This window comes from Ursus americanus, chromosome 3 (genome assembly GCF_024610735.1).
Source record: "Ursus americanus isolate L20-20 chromosome 3, mUrsAme1.1.p, whole genome shotgun sequence".
Taxonomy (NCBI): Eukaryota; Metazoa; Chordata; class Mammalia; order Carnivora; family Ursidae; genus Ursus; species Ursus americanus.
Window position 1 is genome coordinate 64,092,356 of NC_142129.1, and position 14,425 is coordinate 64,106,780.

At 37.9% G+C, this 14,425-nt stretch overlaps 1 protein-coding gene and 1 long non-coding RNA gene across 9 annotated transcripts in view; one reads left to right on the forward strand and one right to left on the reverse strand.

Annotated features, from left to right (window-relative positions):
- Positions 1-13,595, forward strand: part of LOC148110408 (uncharacterized) — a 157,293-nt gene extending 143,698 nt beyond the window's left edge. Inside the window, exon 3 of the long non-coding RNA XR_015724004.1 lies at positions 11,177-13,595. This is a non-coding gene — a long non-coding RNA (uncharacterized LOC148110408). The remainder of the gene's footprint in view (positions 1-11,176) is intronic.
- The window catches only part of UMAD1 (UBAP1-MVB12-associated (UMA) domain containing 1), a 215,959-nt gene that overhangs the window by 50,236 nt on the left and 151,298 nt on the right, over positions 1-14,425 (reverse strand). The window lies entirely within an intron of this gene.

Consider the following 14,425-nt stretch of genomic DNA (forward strand, 5'->3'; position numbering starts at 1 on the left):
AAATAGAGGCGAGTAAGAAGGAGGCTCTAAATTCTGCTCTAGGTGGCCTCTTAGCTTTCAGAAGTAGTATCATCACTTTGCAAGAGAGAACCTTCTCCTTTTTTAAAATGAAAAGTAGGCAAGATGAGAACAGAGTGTGGCCTTTCTATCCCACCCCCCCAAAATATGTGGATAAATGAGAAAACACACTTGAAGCACTCTGAGCTACAAAGAACTGTACCTATACTGTGTGATCTCTAAGTACTGGGTTGTGGCAGGAACGATCAGCAATCAGCATTGTGCAGAACAGCCAAGCATAGAATTAACCCAACTCTGGAGTTCTTTGAGTTAATAAGAGAGCTGAGTTACGGTGATGGTTGCCGGGTCAAATATAGATGACTTTTTTAGTCAAAGGATGACCCGAATATTGTATGGGATACACTTATGCTAAAAAATTCTGTTGTTTATTTGAAATTCAACTTTGGGCATCCAATATTTTACTTGCTACAGCCGGCACTTCTAATTACAGTAGTACCTTAAGAGGGAAAAGTTGCTCAATTAATAACCAATTTACCTTATTTGTGGCATTTTGGCTTATGCCATAGGAAATGTTTGAGCTACATATAAGGGAATTATGAAGCACAAGATAAACATGTGAACAAAAATGACTAGTTGTAAAAACTTCCTCAGCAATGTGGGGAATCTCTTAAAAACTGTGCCATTTAAAATGGCAAGGACAGGAGCATCCACTCTAACTAATGAAACAGTATATTAACACTTTTTAAAGAAAGAAAAATGTTCATTAACATATTGTAAGTACTACGACTTCAAAGACAAGTATTTCTAAAGAGCAAACAGCTCACAAGAATATAGAGGCATAAAAACTTTTCTAAAGAGGTAACACTTGGAAAAAAAAATTTAACAAAGAATGCTTTCGTGATAAATGACAGAAAAGACAACCCCCACCACCACCAAAAAAAAAGTTTTTCGTGCTCACGGAGGTCTTACTAATATGTCCTCAATTGACTGCCAAAAAAAATAGGATGACAGGGCCATCTTTGGAATCCAGGGCAAGGTGGAAAAGCCCAACTGTCCAAATCTCAGAATCTTGCAGCGTTTACACTAAAGCATTGTGCTATTTTTAATGCACTTTAAGCTCACTTTTATTACTTCCAGACCTCTTTCCTCATTAAGGCACAGATATAAACTAGGAGCTACTTATAGGATAGATACCAAATAGTCTGTCTGCTGGCGAGATACAGACCTCCACCTTGCATGCATATCAGCTGGAGAAAAAAGAGCCCTTATTCATCAAATTTAAAAAGCACTCTCTCATTTCATGCTAATTGTATGGTCCTTTGCATGATATACAAAAGATTGCCTAAGATGAAAGGCATTAAAAAGAAAACTACCAGTCTTGGAGGGTTTTTTTTGGAACAAGATTAACTTATTACTTTTTTAGAGAAAGTAAATGACTGACTAATTCAAGTATTACATTTATCTGCACAGAATGACCTTTACAGGTTTTATTATTATCAATGCCTATTCAACTGCCTCTCTGCCTAACATAATGTGACCTCATTCAACTAATCTTGGTGCCCCAAAACCTTTTAGGGTGGTGTCAAACAGTTCATAAATTAAAGAACTTAAAATAAAGTACACATGAGTCTTAAATGATTCCCCCCCCCACAAAGGAAATAGTTAAGCCTCCCTGGAAAAGAGAGGCTGATTATTAATAAATGCTTGTTTTTCAGCTCCTACTACACGCACGTTCTGCTTCGGCTGGTTTCTTATGAAAGCACAATATGAAAAGTTCTTTTTTGGTTACAGACATTATCACCAGTAATAATACGTAATAACATAATAAATGGCAGAATATTAGTCAAGGGTTGTAAACAAGATGATAAGCCATGATAATCCGCGCCGTACCATAATTTATAGCACATGGTGATATATGAACTGGGTCTTTGAAAACCTGTGTTAATTTAGATTGATGTTACTATAAATATCAACCAATTATTAACAACTACGTCAAAGCCATCAGGGGAAGAGAGGTGAAAAAGAGAGAAACACTAGGTGCAGTTCATTCATTTAGGCTGCACGACAACAAAGAGGCACTTACTCCTTCCGTAAGTATCTATCGATTGCTACCAGTCAACTGAACAGAGTGGGCAAGTCCGAAGAACAGCCGCTTCAGCCCACAGCCCTGGCACAGAGCAGAAGAATAACTGGGCTTCCCAAACCGCCCCCAAAATGGATTCTTCAAGAAGTTAAAATCTGAATCAAATATGCTAATATTTACTGTACATACAGGATCTTTTTAACCCATTAGACTAGCACTGTCCAGTAAAATTTAAGGTGAACCACATATGTGATTTTTAGTTTTCCAGGAGCCGTAGTAGGAAAGGTAAAAGAAAAAGGTGAAATTAATTTTAATACTCTTTTTTTTAACCCTGTATCTCTAGAATATTATCATAACATGTATTCAACATAAGTTATTATTGAGATATTTCCAATCTTTTTTTCATACCAAGTCTTTGGAACCCAGTATGTTTTTTACACTTTAGCACATCTGAATCCAGACTAGTCAACATTTCAAGTGCTCAAAGCTACACGTGGCAAGTGGTGACCACATTTGGCAGTATAGTTAAAATTTCACAAACTTAAAAAAAAAATTTTAAAAAGCCTTGTTCTTAATTACTACCTAATGTTTTCCTGTGAGTCAAATCTCAAGCCACTAGTGAAGTTACTTGTTCTTTGTGTTAATGAACACAGTGAAAACACAGACTACAGCACTAAAAACAGGGACTGAATCCTAAGAAGGCCATGCTTAATTTTCACTAATAACAAGTATTTATATATTAAACTACTTGTTTTCCCTGGCCCCATTTCTGATCCTCCCACAAATTTCAGTTTTATTTTTTTCTCTGAGGATCTAATTATCAGCCACATCGCCCAACATTCAGTGAAATATTCACATCTTTACCATTTGGACTTTGAATAATATAGTGTTCCAAAGTAGTAAATTATGTAATTCCTAAATCTGAACTAGTTTATGACTAATTGGTAAGAATCGTGGAGTTTCCTCATGAAAAGAGTTCCAAAAAATCAAGAAAAGAATAACTAAAAACAAATGACTATCAAAATACACTAAATTCCAGGCTAACAAGCTCTTGGCCCTTATGAAATGACAAAAGACAGCTTAAGGGCTTGCATGCTAAACCGAAACCCAACAAACCATTTTAAAGAGCTGAAGCAGGGATGATCATTAGTAGAAAAATAAGTGACAGAGAGATGCCGGTATTTAATCCTCAAATCTGAACATTCGAAATTTAAAAGGCATAATATTTTTTTTAAAAAATGAATGCCAGTTCATTTTTTCCTTCTCTCTCATGAGTTGTTAGAAAATTTTAATTTCAAGTTTGGGTTTTGATTTGACTGACAATTCCAGGTAATATATTAGGAACGAAAACCAAAACGTTCAGAGAATTATAAATGTTATAATCAACACCTAAAAAGATCTTGAGATACAAACAGAATAGTCCCCTACACCACTGATGAGATGAATACATCAGAAAAAGTAAACCTTCTCATATTATGCTTTTATCCATAATTTATATATAATTGAACCTTAGACTCTTCTAACGTATCATTTTCAGATCTCATACTCTCCCCTGTGGCACCACCCTTCTGCATCAGTAAGACTCCCTGACACTTAACTTGGTTAAGGAAAGCAGTGGTTAACTGATTCATTTGGTTAATTGATGGTTAACTTTGTGATGCCCTAAAATTTGCTTGAGTGACGATTACCTCTGAAAGACAGAGTTACAGCCTCCGATCCTGGGCTTCAGTTATGGTCAACTGTCTTGCATGATCTTGCAATGATGAGGCTTTAGAAGTGCAATACAATTTTTTTAACCACAAATCTGCAGCAGAGTAATAACCCAGAGATTTTCAGACATGGAGAACGTTAAACAGAGCCTTGGCCAAAATAGGTGTTCAAGAAGTGTTCACTGACATAAATGAAATGGTCGGATAGTTCAAAAGTGCTTTTCGGTAAGAAGCCAGGGAATTAGTATTTATTAAGCAGGCTAATCAGGTGTCAGTTAGGCAATGACAAAGATGCCAATGCGAAGTTACTCAGAGATCTTCTGGTGACTAAATAACCTTATGCTAGAATCTGAATCCATTTTTCTTTCAGAGCAAAACCGCAACTAAGTTGAAAGCACAGAATACTGGTTTTGGTTCTCAATGTCAATAGGCATGAAGCAGAGGTTTAAAAACAAACAAACATGTACACCCGTGGAGATTTATCCAACTGAAAATGGTACACACCTCTTTTTCATCTGCTTCAGTGGCCCTTTTGCACAACTGTGATTTCTGCAGGGTCTTTGTAGGTATGATGTACGACTGACTGCATGAGGTACATTGACTTGGACTTGCGAGTTCACTGTGGCACTGGCTGCCCAGGCCCTGGTTAACTAAAATGCCACTATATTGCTTCCTTATTTCCTTCCTTCAACAGCTATTTATCTGACACTGATTTCATGTAAGCATTGTTTTTAGGCTCTGGGATTTCAGCAATAAATAAGACCGTGAAAATCGCAGCTTTCAAGAATCTTCTATTCTTCCAGTAATTACCTATACCTTGTCAGATACAGCACAGTCTAAGCAACTGCTGAATGTAAATGTTTGACATATTAGAAATTGGGAATTAAAAATTTAAGAAGTAGCAATAATATTCATGGTTTGAAGACAATCTTCAGATGCTTATCATGTACTTATTTTGTCAACTTAATTTTTGTGCAAGAAAGTCTTGTACTAAATAGCTAAAAGGGACAAAACACATACAGAAAGATATTTAGGAATCACGTGGGAATAAACGGCACAACACAGGGAATGCAGACAGTGGTGCTGTAATCGTGTTGTGTGGTGACAGATGGTGGCTCCACGTACGGTGGGCACAGCATAATGTATAGACTTGTCAAATCACTCTGAAATGAAGGCAACACTGCGTTTGTCAACTACACTCAAATTAAAAATTTTAAATAAAAGATACTTAGGAATCACTAAAAAGTAAGAGGAAAAATGTTTTGAATCACTTAAATAATTTAAAATGTGTCTTCCATCAGGAATGGATGCTCACAACGGACAATATAGAGGAAAAACACTGAATACATAACAGGTTTTGAGGAAAGGCCTAATACATAATAAAGCTAAGAGCTCCTTTAGGATTTGGGAATCAGACTCATCACTGAGCTGGCCTAATGGGACTGATTAAAGATAAACCTGAGGGGGTGCCTGGCTGGCTCAGTCGGTAGAACATGCGACTCGATCTCCGGGTTGTGAGTTCGAGCCCCGTGTTGGGCGTAGAGATTACTTAAAAATAAAATCTTAAAAAAAAAAATAAATAAAGATAACCTGAAAAACTAACAGAAGCCATGGAAGAACTTGGTGAGAACAGTTCAATGCAGGGAGATGGGAGTGATTTTACACACATACTCCCATTAATCCAGCATTAAAAGAATAAAGAACTTGCCCAAAGTTATGGTGTTTCAGGGCTAGAATAATGAATTAGGCAACAAATTATTCTTAGGTCTAACCTAAATGTTCACTCCTGTACACAACCAGCATTAAACATTTATTGAGTGGCTGACCGATGCCGGGCACAGTGCTAGGCACAGGGAACACAATGCTGAACCAACCAGGATTCCCTACTTCAGGGTGGTTTTGGTCATGATACAAGGAGCTAGAACACAGGCACGTAACGGCACTGAGAAAGCAGACGAGAGGACCTTGCCTGAAGGAGACAAAGATGGCATCAAAAACGAAAGATACTTGAGCAGAGGTCTGACGATGAATAGGGATCTTCCAGATGAACATGAGGGGTAAAAGATAAAGAAGGCTCTCCAGGAAGAGAAGAGAATTGCACGTATAAACCCCAAGGAAGGGAATGCGTTCACGGCATGGTAATAAACTCTCTGTGGTGACACAGAATCACCTGGCTGTGTATACGCAGCAAGGCAGATCATAAAGGGACATGCAACTCAAAGTTACTGGATTTTATCCTGGAAGCAGCTGAAGAGCCCCTAACGCCATCAGGTAAGGCAGCTCTGTGGTTGTATCTGTGGGCAAATGGACTGAATGACGGTAAGACTGAGGACCAGGAGGCTGTTTCAGAAACCCTTCGCAATAGTCAATGTGAGAGAGAATTAGGCCTGAACTACTGCAGCTGCAGCGGGGAGGGAGAGGACAGGGCAGGTAAGTGAGGTGGAAGCAAAGCAACTGGGTGACCGACTGGGTTCAGAGTGGAGGAAGAGGAAGAAGTCAAGGAAAATTCCCTAGCTTCTGACTTGAGAAGATACCTGCCTCCATATCACATCGTTCTATCAGCTCTCAATTTTGGATTCTGGCTTCCTGAGGTTGGTCACTGCTGCTTTGCCACATTCCCTTTGTCCTAAAGAATGTCCCTAGGCGCTACTGACTCTAGAGGCAGAAATACAGAGGCAGCCGCCCCCACCTCTGAGTGGTGGTGATGAGAGGGAAGCACCACCTGTGCCTCTCCCAGCCTCCTCTATACGGCCTCGGCAACCAACAGCAGCAACCCTTTACGCGATGCTCCGTTTAATTCTGTACATAAATAATAAGGTCAAAATACAGTTATTACGGACCCCAGCAGTACAAGGCATTATGGAAAAATAAAAGCCAAGTACAACAGCAGGTTTCTTGAGAGTTCTATAGGAATGCCATACGGTGCAAAGCAAAGATTTTGTGGTTTGTAAGGTGTGAGTCTGACTTCTGGCTCCATTACCGATACTGGCTGTGTGACCCTGGAAAATGGATATTCTTGAGACTTGGTGGCCTCCTCAATAAAACAGATAACATAGCCTATCTCATCTGTAGAAATTAACGAGGTAATATATGTAAAACTCCTATTAGCACCATGCCTAACATCATAGATTCAAAAGATAATAATAAATATCCTTATTTCACATTCCCCTTGACTCCTCAAAGACCTCCTGACTCCAAAGAGAGTCCAGTTATCAACAACAGGTATTTCTCTCTACTTCCCTCACTCCCATCCAACACTGATGTCTACTGTTAGGAAAATGAAGTTTCTAAAAGCAAAAGAGGATCATGTCTATGTCAGAAACTGTTACAGTCCATCCAATACTCATCTTTCCATTTCCTCCTCATTAATGAAGGCTGATTTTGCTGGGGGTAGCAAAGTACCAAGTTAAAAACATTTCCCAGGCTCCATTGTTTTGCTAGAGAGGTTCTGGAACGTTTCTGGTCACAAGTACTTTCATTCTCCCTTCATTCTCCTTCCTTTTTCCAACTTCCTAAAAACTGGATATAGTGGCTGGAGCTACAGTAGCCATCTTGCAAACTATGAGGAAAAGATCAAGACTCACAGGACATCAGTCTTGACAAACTTGAGTTCCTGAAACAGTGCTTCCATTGCCTTCCAAGAGATTTTTTCATCACAAGGGACAAATAAAGCCCTAATTTAAGCTGCTGCCTTTCAGGTGTTTATAACTTTCATCTGAGCACAACTCCTGATTTAATCCCTTCAACCCTACTTTAGTATGATTTTCAAGGCATTAACCATAATTTCCTTCCAACTGAAAAAGAAACAAACATTTATTGAGTGTCCAGTATAGGTCAGACACTGTGTATATAAACATATAAATAAAAATTATATTGACTCATTTAAGTCTTACAGTAACCCTGCAACGTAAGTACTTCCATTCACATTTTATAGCAAGGGGATCCGAAGATCTAAGATGCTAAGTATTATCTAAGGCGCCATGCTGATTCCTGGAGAAGCCAAGATCCGAGCTCCAGGTTTGTCTGGTGATAGCGTTTACCCTTTGGCCACACTCCATGCTCCTGCAGGGGTCCTCTGAATTCACCACTGTGAGAAATCATGACTCCCAAAACAGTGTCTCTAAATGAGGCAGTCACTTTTCCTAGGTCTTCCATACTTATATCTAAAATCTAACTAGTAAACCATCTAAAAAAGTATGTCTAGAGCATGGGGAAAAAAAAAGTGTGTGTAGAAGGAGGTGACAGAGTGGCTGATGGAGCAAGTAGCGTGAGTTACAAGTGCCGAAGGGACACTCTGCCTGAGAGCAGCTGAAAGGAGGCTCCCTTTACCTCTGTCCTCCAGTCAACAACCCGGAAGAAATCACACTGACTGGAGGTCAGGGTGTGAGCCTGAGGCATGGTAGGGACATTAAGTAAGGTGCCCCATGTTCATACATTGTCACAGTAAAAAACGCATGTATAATTTTATCACATATTAAAAAAAAAAAAAGGAATGAAAGAAAATTAAAATTGTATGTGTGTGTATACACATATATATCTTATAACCTAGTATGTATATCTCTTACAACCTAGCAAAAAGCACACATGAAATATAGACTTATATAAGTATTACATAAATACACTTACATGTGTGCAAATTTGAACCCTTTCCTCTACACACTGACTCCGAAGCAGCTAACAAGATTCACAATAAATTTAAAAATGATGTACAGGAAAAATAGAGGAGCGTAGAAAAGAGGAAAATAAGTATGCAAATATATATTCTACAGAATTCTAAATAATTCCTAAAACGGAGCTGTACATTTAGATATGAGCTTCCTCCTGCCAAAGGAAAACAGAAAAAAAAAGATGAGGCACAGACATCACAATGGCCCTGAGATAAAGGGACTATTACCACCTTAGGAGAAGCAAAATATTTTCAGTTCATACAAAAGCAATAAGAAACCAGAAGACCTGAGTGGGACTTGACACGGGGGGAACTGTGTAATGTAGTAGAAAATGTCTTAGTTTAATTCCCTCAGAATAAACGTCACAGAGTATTCCACACAACAGTTTCTCCGAGTCACTCAGTCAAGCTGAAAAGCGGTTCAGGGCCGGCAATCCGTGCAGGATGAAGGCAATGAGACAGAGATACACTCTGACAGACTGGCTGGATCTAGCAACAAATCCCAGAACATCTCGGTGAACAAACAGCATGTTCTGGCAATTACTCTCCAACCAAAACCAGCTTAAGAAGTAGGATTATGCAAGAGTTCACACACACTTTTCAGTTCAGAAGTTCTGAGCAAGTTTTTATGGGCTTTTTATTACTATGTCAACGATACTTCCGTCCACCATGGCTGTGTCCGCAGGTAGAGTATACGCCAGTCTCTCCAAGTGGCATAAAAAGGGAGAAAAATGTGGGGTTGCTATTACTTTAAAAAAACTTATGGCTTTTGGGTTTTACATTAGGAGGTTCTAGTACATATACTCTCTAGTATATAACTGGTGGTTACATATAATAGAGAACATTTACCCATAATCACACCCATAATGATTTCTTAACTAATTTAAAAGGCAATGTGTGAAAGGCATGTGCTTAAGGCTATGACATCCTAAAAGTGGACATTAAACTATCCTTGAATGCGTGGAAATTAATGTTAATTATTGAACAGGGTAGAAGAACACAGAAGTTCATTTGGAAAAAAAAAAAAAAAGACACATGTAAGGAACAGTGCCTGCCAGGTCTGGAAAGCAATGGCAAGATCAATGCAAACTTAGCTGAGCTTCACGACAATGTAACTGTTTTTTTCTGTATTCGTATGGGTGCACCCTCATAAGCGTATTCACACCTAGAGTCCTCAGTAAGGTACAAAGAAGAATATTCAGAAAATGCCAATTAGGCCAAATACATATCTGCATGCTACTTTTCCATTGCTAAAGAGTCAGATGAAACATCTCTCAAAAAAGAATCTCTAGTTGAAGACAACATAAATACGGCTGTGCTTTAATTTAAACTCTCTATGCAGTCACAAGAAGTTACGACTGTAACATGAACCGAAGGAGGAAAAAAATAAGGACCATTTGTTACTAATTAAAAAACAGGGGATTAGAAAAAAGATGGCTATGGGAAATAGAGAACAGTTGTTCTCCCGACATGGACCTCTCACCCTGCTGATTTTGTGGTTTTTAAAACTATAAAAGTGGGAAAACTGGAAAAATGACAACAAAATGACACCCAAAATATAAACAGAATATCCCATATACTTTTTAAAATAATATTTTCTAATCTGGAGATAGAAAACTAGATTTGCGAAGCAAAAAGCTAGTTTATGTCCACATTTTGGTTCCTCCTCCTGCACGTATAGAACCCATATTGGAGCCAAGGCAGCTCCACGCAATGCAGTAACAAGGTTCCAGTTCTTTGATTCTAACTGCAATCAACTGCCATAAATCAGCAGATGAGGCAGGTGGTTAAAGTTATACAACTTTAACAAACTAAGATTGCTGGAGTTAAAGAAATATCATTGTGGTCACTTTAAGCTACCTAGCTTCATCAAGCAGAGCTCCAAAAGCAGCAGGTTAGCTGGCTTCTGGCGAGGAATACTTGGTGCTGAGCCACAGACTGTGAGCAGGAACATTGCGTAAAACTCACACGACTGGCTTAGCCGCACCATATGTGCATCTTGGATGGAAACGGGGGCAGCTCTCATACACCTCACACGGTTTGGCCTTACTGACTAGGATGAATGAACATTATGTTTCAGTGTGCTAGTTAACCCCAATGGAAACCAGGAAACATCAGAATTATGACCTTTCAATTATAATTTTTTCCAGTGAAAATGAAATTAGGACAAAGATGGAGCGGTAACAAAAATACACAAGTTTGAAGTTATAGAAAAGATCTTTGCAAACTCTGATAAGCCTGCCTCAAGTTAATTCATCTTGCCAGTGTTTGGGCAATCAACAACCTATGATAAACTGATTGTCAAATATAAAAGTCAAAAGTTTATAGATCTACAGAAATAATAACGTGTTTTAATTGTTCTTTACCAGTGGCCCAAGACAGACCTTATAAGCAAGAGCAAGGACCTTGGAAGTAGTTTTTGCAGTCTGACAATTTACCAGCCAGGACTGCTGGACCATTCCTTCCTAACAGGCATAAAAGCTTGATTAATGAATGCCTAAAATCTTCATTATGCGGCAGATCCCACACCTTCCCACCCATCACCACCTCCTCGCCACCATCACAGTAGTGACATAAAGATCGGCATTTGGTGGCACAAATCCCAATTCGCTTTCCCAAGACGTGAAGAGCCAGGACTTCTGGGGAAGAAAAAAGTCTCAGATACTGCATCTAACCCACCTACACCTATTTCATTGACAGAACTGAACCTGAAGAGAACCTTGTCAACGGGTCCCAGATGATACACTCGGTGAGCAGGGGAGTGCCCCCTAATGTACTTTCTACTATATTATATGGTGCAATAACTCAAATGAAAATAAAGAGGAGAGAAACGCACTCTACAAAATCTTCTTCCCAAAGGGTATCTTGTATAAGGAGGATAAACACATTAAAGAATTAAATTTACCATTTAAATGACATAATCCAACTGTGCTTCATTTCCCAGTAAATCAGAAATCTGAAAACGGTTTTGTATTAGGGGAAACAAAAAACAAAGATCCTTACACTCATCCAATAAAATTATATTCTCATAAACTAATTATTATAAAGGGAGAAACGATGTTCAACTAAGTGTCTCAACATCATAAAGAAAAAAGCAAGGTTTTTAGACAAATACATGTTTAAACTTTAAGGTAGCCCACAACATATTTTGGGGGGAAATAGGACTTTATAGCTGACACAATGACACTGACAGGTTGATCAACGAGAAAAGTTCGGGCCTTGTGATTTCCAATGAGATGTGAAGAATAACCTCCAAGTCACCTCACTCTTCTCCCTGCTGGAAAGGCCCCTGGGTGAGAGGACAGATGTTTTGACAAATCGTGATCAGATGTGGTGCTCTGTGATCAACTAATTAAGGGATCTTAAACCTAAATGAGCCAAGGCAGAAACATCCCAACATATCTCCTAAGGATCATCCTCAATAGCCAGCTCCATTGTTTTTGCTGCCACATAAAATAGTTCTTCTAGTAAGCAAGATCTGCCCTCGAGTGAATACATCACTTCCTCATCACCAGCCTAACACTTAAAATAGAAGATGCACTCATTACAGACAAATTGGAAAATAAGAGCACTGGAAAGAATGATTGAACCCATACAGCTATCATCCCAAAGGCAACTACCCTTAATGCTTGTATGTACCACATCGTCTTTTTCTGCACGGTTTTTACATAGCAATAATACTGTATATACAATTCTGTACCTCATATTTTTAACTGAAATTATGAAGCCAAGAGTTTTTATATTTTATTGAAAACTAATCATAAATTGCATTTAAGAAAACTGAAAAATATTCCATTGAACTACCATCTTTTTTTTTTTTTTTGCATGTAGAACTTCTTGGGGATTGAAAAGATTATTTTCTTAGAATAGAATCCTAGAAGTGGAATTACTGTCAAAATATATTAACGTCTTTATGGGTCTTGATACTTATTGCCAAAATGCTTTCCAAAAATGGTTGTACCAATTCAAACGGCCTTCAATATCAATACCCATTATACCTGTATTTGGACTATGACTATCCTGAGAATAAACAAGTTTTATAATCATCTTTATAACCCCAATACTTTAAATTAATAAACTTAGATGCTATGTTATACAAGAAAATTCTTAAAGCCGAAATCCTGACACCCGGTAGACGAATGTTTGTTCCTAAAATCTTCTTGAAAATCACTCCCTCCAGTCCCCTTTTTGCTGCACCACAGGAACCGGATTCTTTTCTACACAGAACCCAATCTTTAATGCGATCATCTTATTCCCCTTTTAAGAAATGGTAACCAGTCTTTATCATATGGAATTTACAAAGCTCAAGGATATTTTCAGTCATTTTAATGACTATCTGAAATAAAAACAAGGAAATTAATCCCTAGAGTCTGAAGGCTCCTCCACTCTGTTAAAAGACTTAAGGGAAGTGCAAAAACACATTAGAAGAAAAGTGGAAATGTTTCACTAATATGTGCATTCCATGCCTTTCTAAACAAACAAAAAAACCTTTTGTTTCCTAAATTACTGAACTGTGAATTCCACAGGCAACTCAACTATTTTCAAATACATAAATTTAAAAAGAGACACAAATTCAGTATACGACATTGAGAAGTATGCTTGAAATGAGCTGAACAAAGTCCCCCAGATATTTACTTCACTTTCCAGGGATTCTAGTATTCTCAACAGTTTTAGCAAGCATTTTGTTGTTGCTACCTCAATTACTGTTTTGCAATTGCTGTCTATTAAATTTCCTAGCACAAATTGGCTGTAAGATTGTTTTAGGTCGTCATTAAGAAATTTATATTAAGTATGCAATAAGCTACTTTGGTTAACAGAAGCTGAGGGGGGATATTAGTGTCACAGTTTATTATTATAAATAATTTTTGTGTCTTCTGTCAGCATAACCACACTAGTATCTCAATACCACCAGCTGATAATAATCTTTATAAATCCTACTTCGCAACTATACCATCTGTTAGTTATTATTTTATATGTGTCTCCATATGCATATGTGAATTAGTTGTCACTCAAGACAAATATATAAATAGAACTGTGGTTTTGTGGGGAGATTTTTAATTGGCTTGTTTTTGTGTTTTGTTATCTTTTGGCCAGTAAACTAAATAAATAAACATATTCCTCAGTTTTGGAAACCAAAACTAAATGCAAATTTAAAAATAATTTTTGGAGTACAAATAAAAGAAATTTAAATTCAATACACACTTAATCTAAAAGTATCTACTAAAACTAGGTTGAAATTAATAGTCACCAAAACTGGATATAATTAAAGAACCTGAAATTTACATATTCATAGCTCTTGAAATATATCTACAAAACCAAAAAAGAACAGGCCCACTAGTAAATTAGTAGCTAATATGGTTCCAGTTTTCACAATACAAAACACTTCCCATGACTGATGATTTGAAAATAATGACTAATTACTTGTTTACTTGTCATGTTTATTTCCCTGAAAAGAGGAGTCATAATGGCAAAAATTCAAAACGGGGCCCCCTGTGAATCTGTGGGTTTATCCCCCTGAGCTGTAAGTGACAGGCTCCTAGACTGGCAGAAGGCAGTAAGTAGCGGTAACATCATTACAACGCATGACCAAAATTCACCCAGAAAGGCAACGAGGAAAAAAGGAAGGAACAGAAGGAGATGGCTAATCCTCCAATTGGAATTAGTTCCAAATTATAACGCTTTTCCCAAGTACTAGAGTCTAATGAGTTTCATTTCAGTAAGCCCAAACACGGGCTTATAGGGGCTCACACCCTACACACCGAAAACATGATGAATACTCTTAAAAGCTACCAGTGGCTCTTAAAACATGGACTAAAGGGCAACGTGAGAGTAACCATATTTGATGACTGGATGGTTCAATATGTCCTTAAGTTGTCCTATTTTAGGTGACGATGCTCTGCGATCATACAGGGGGAACACCAAGGTAGAAACAGTAGCAACTACTTACAG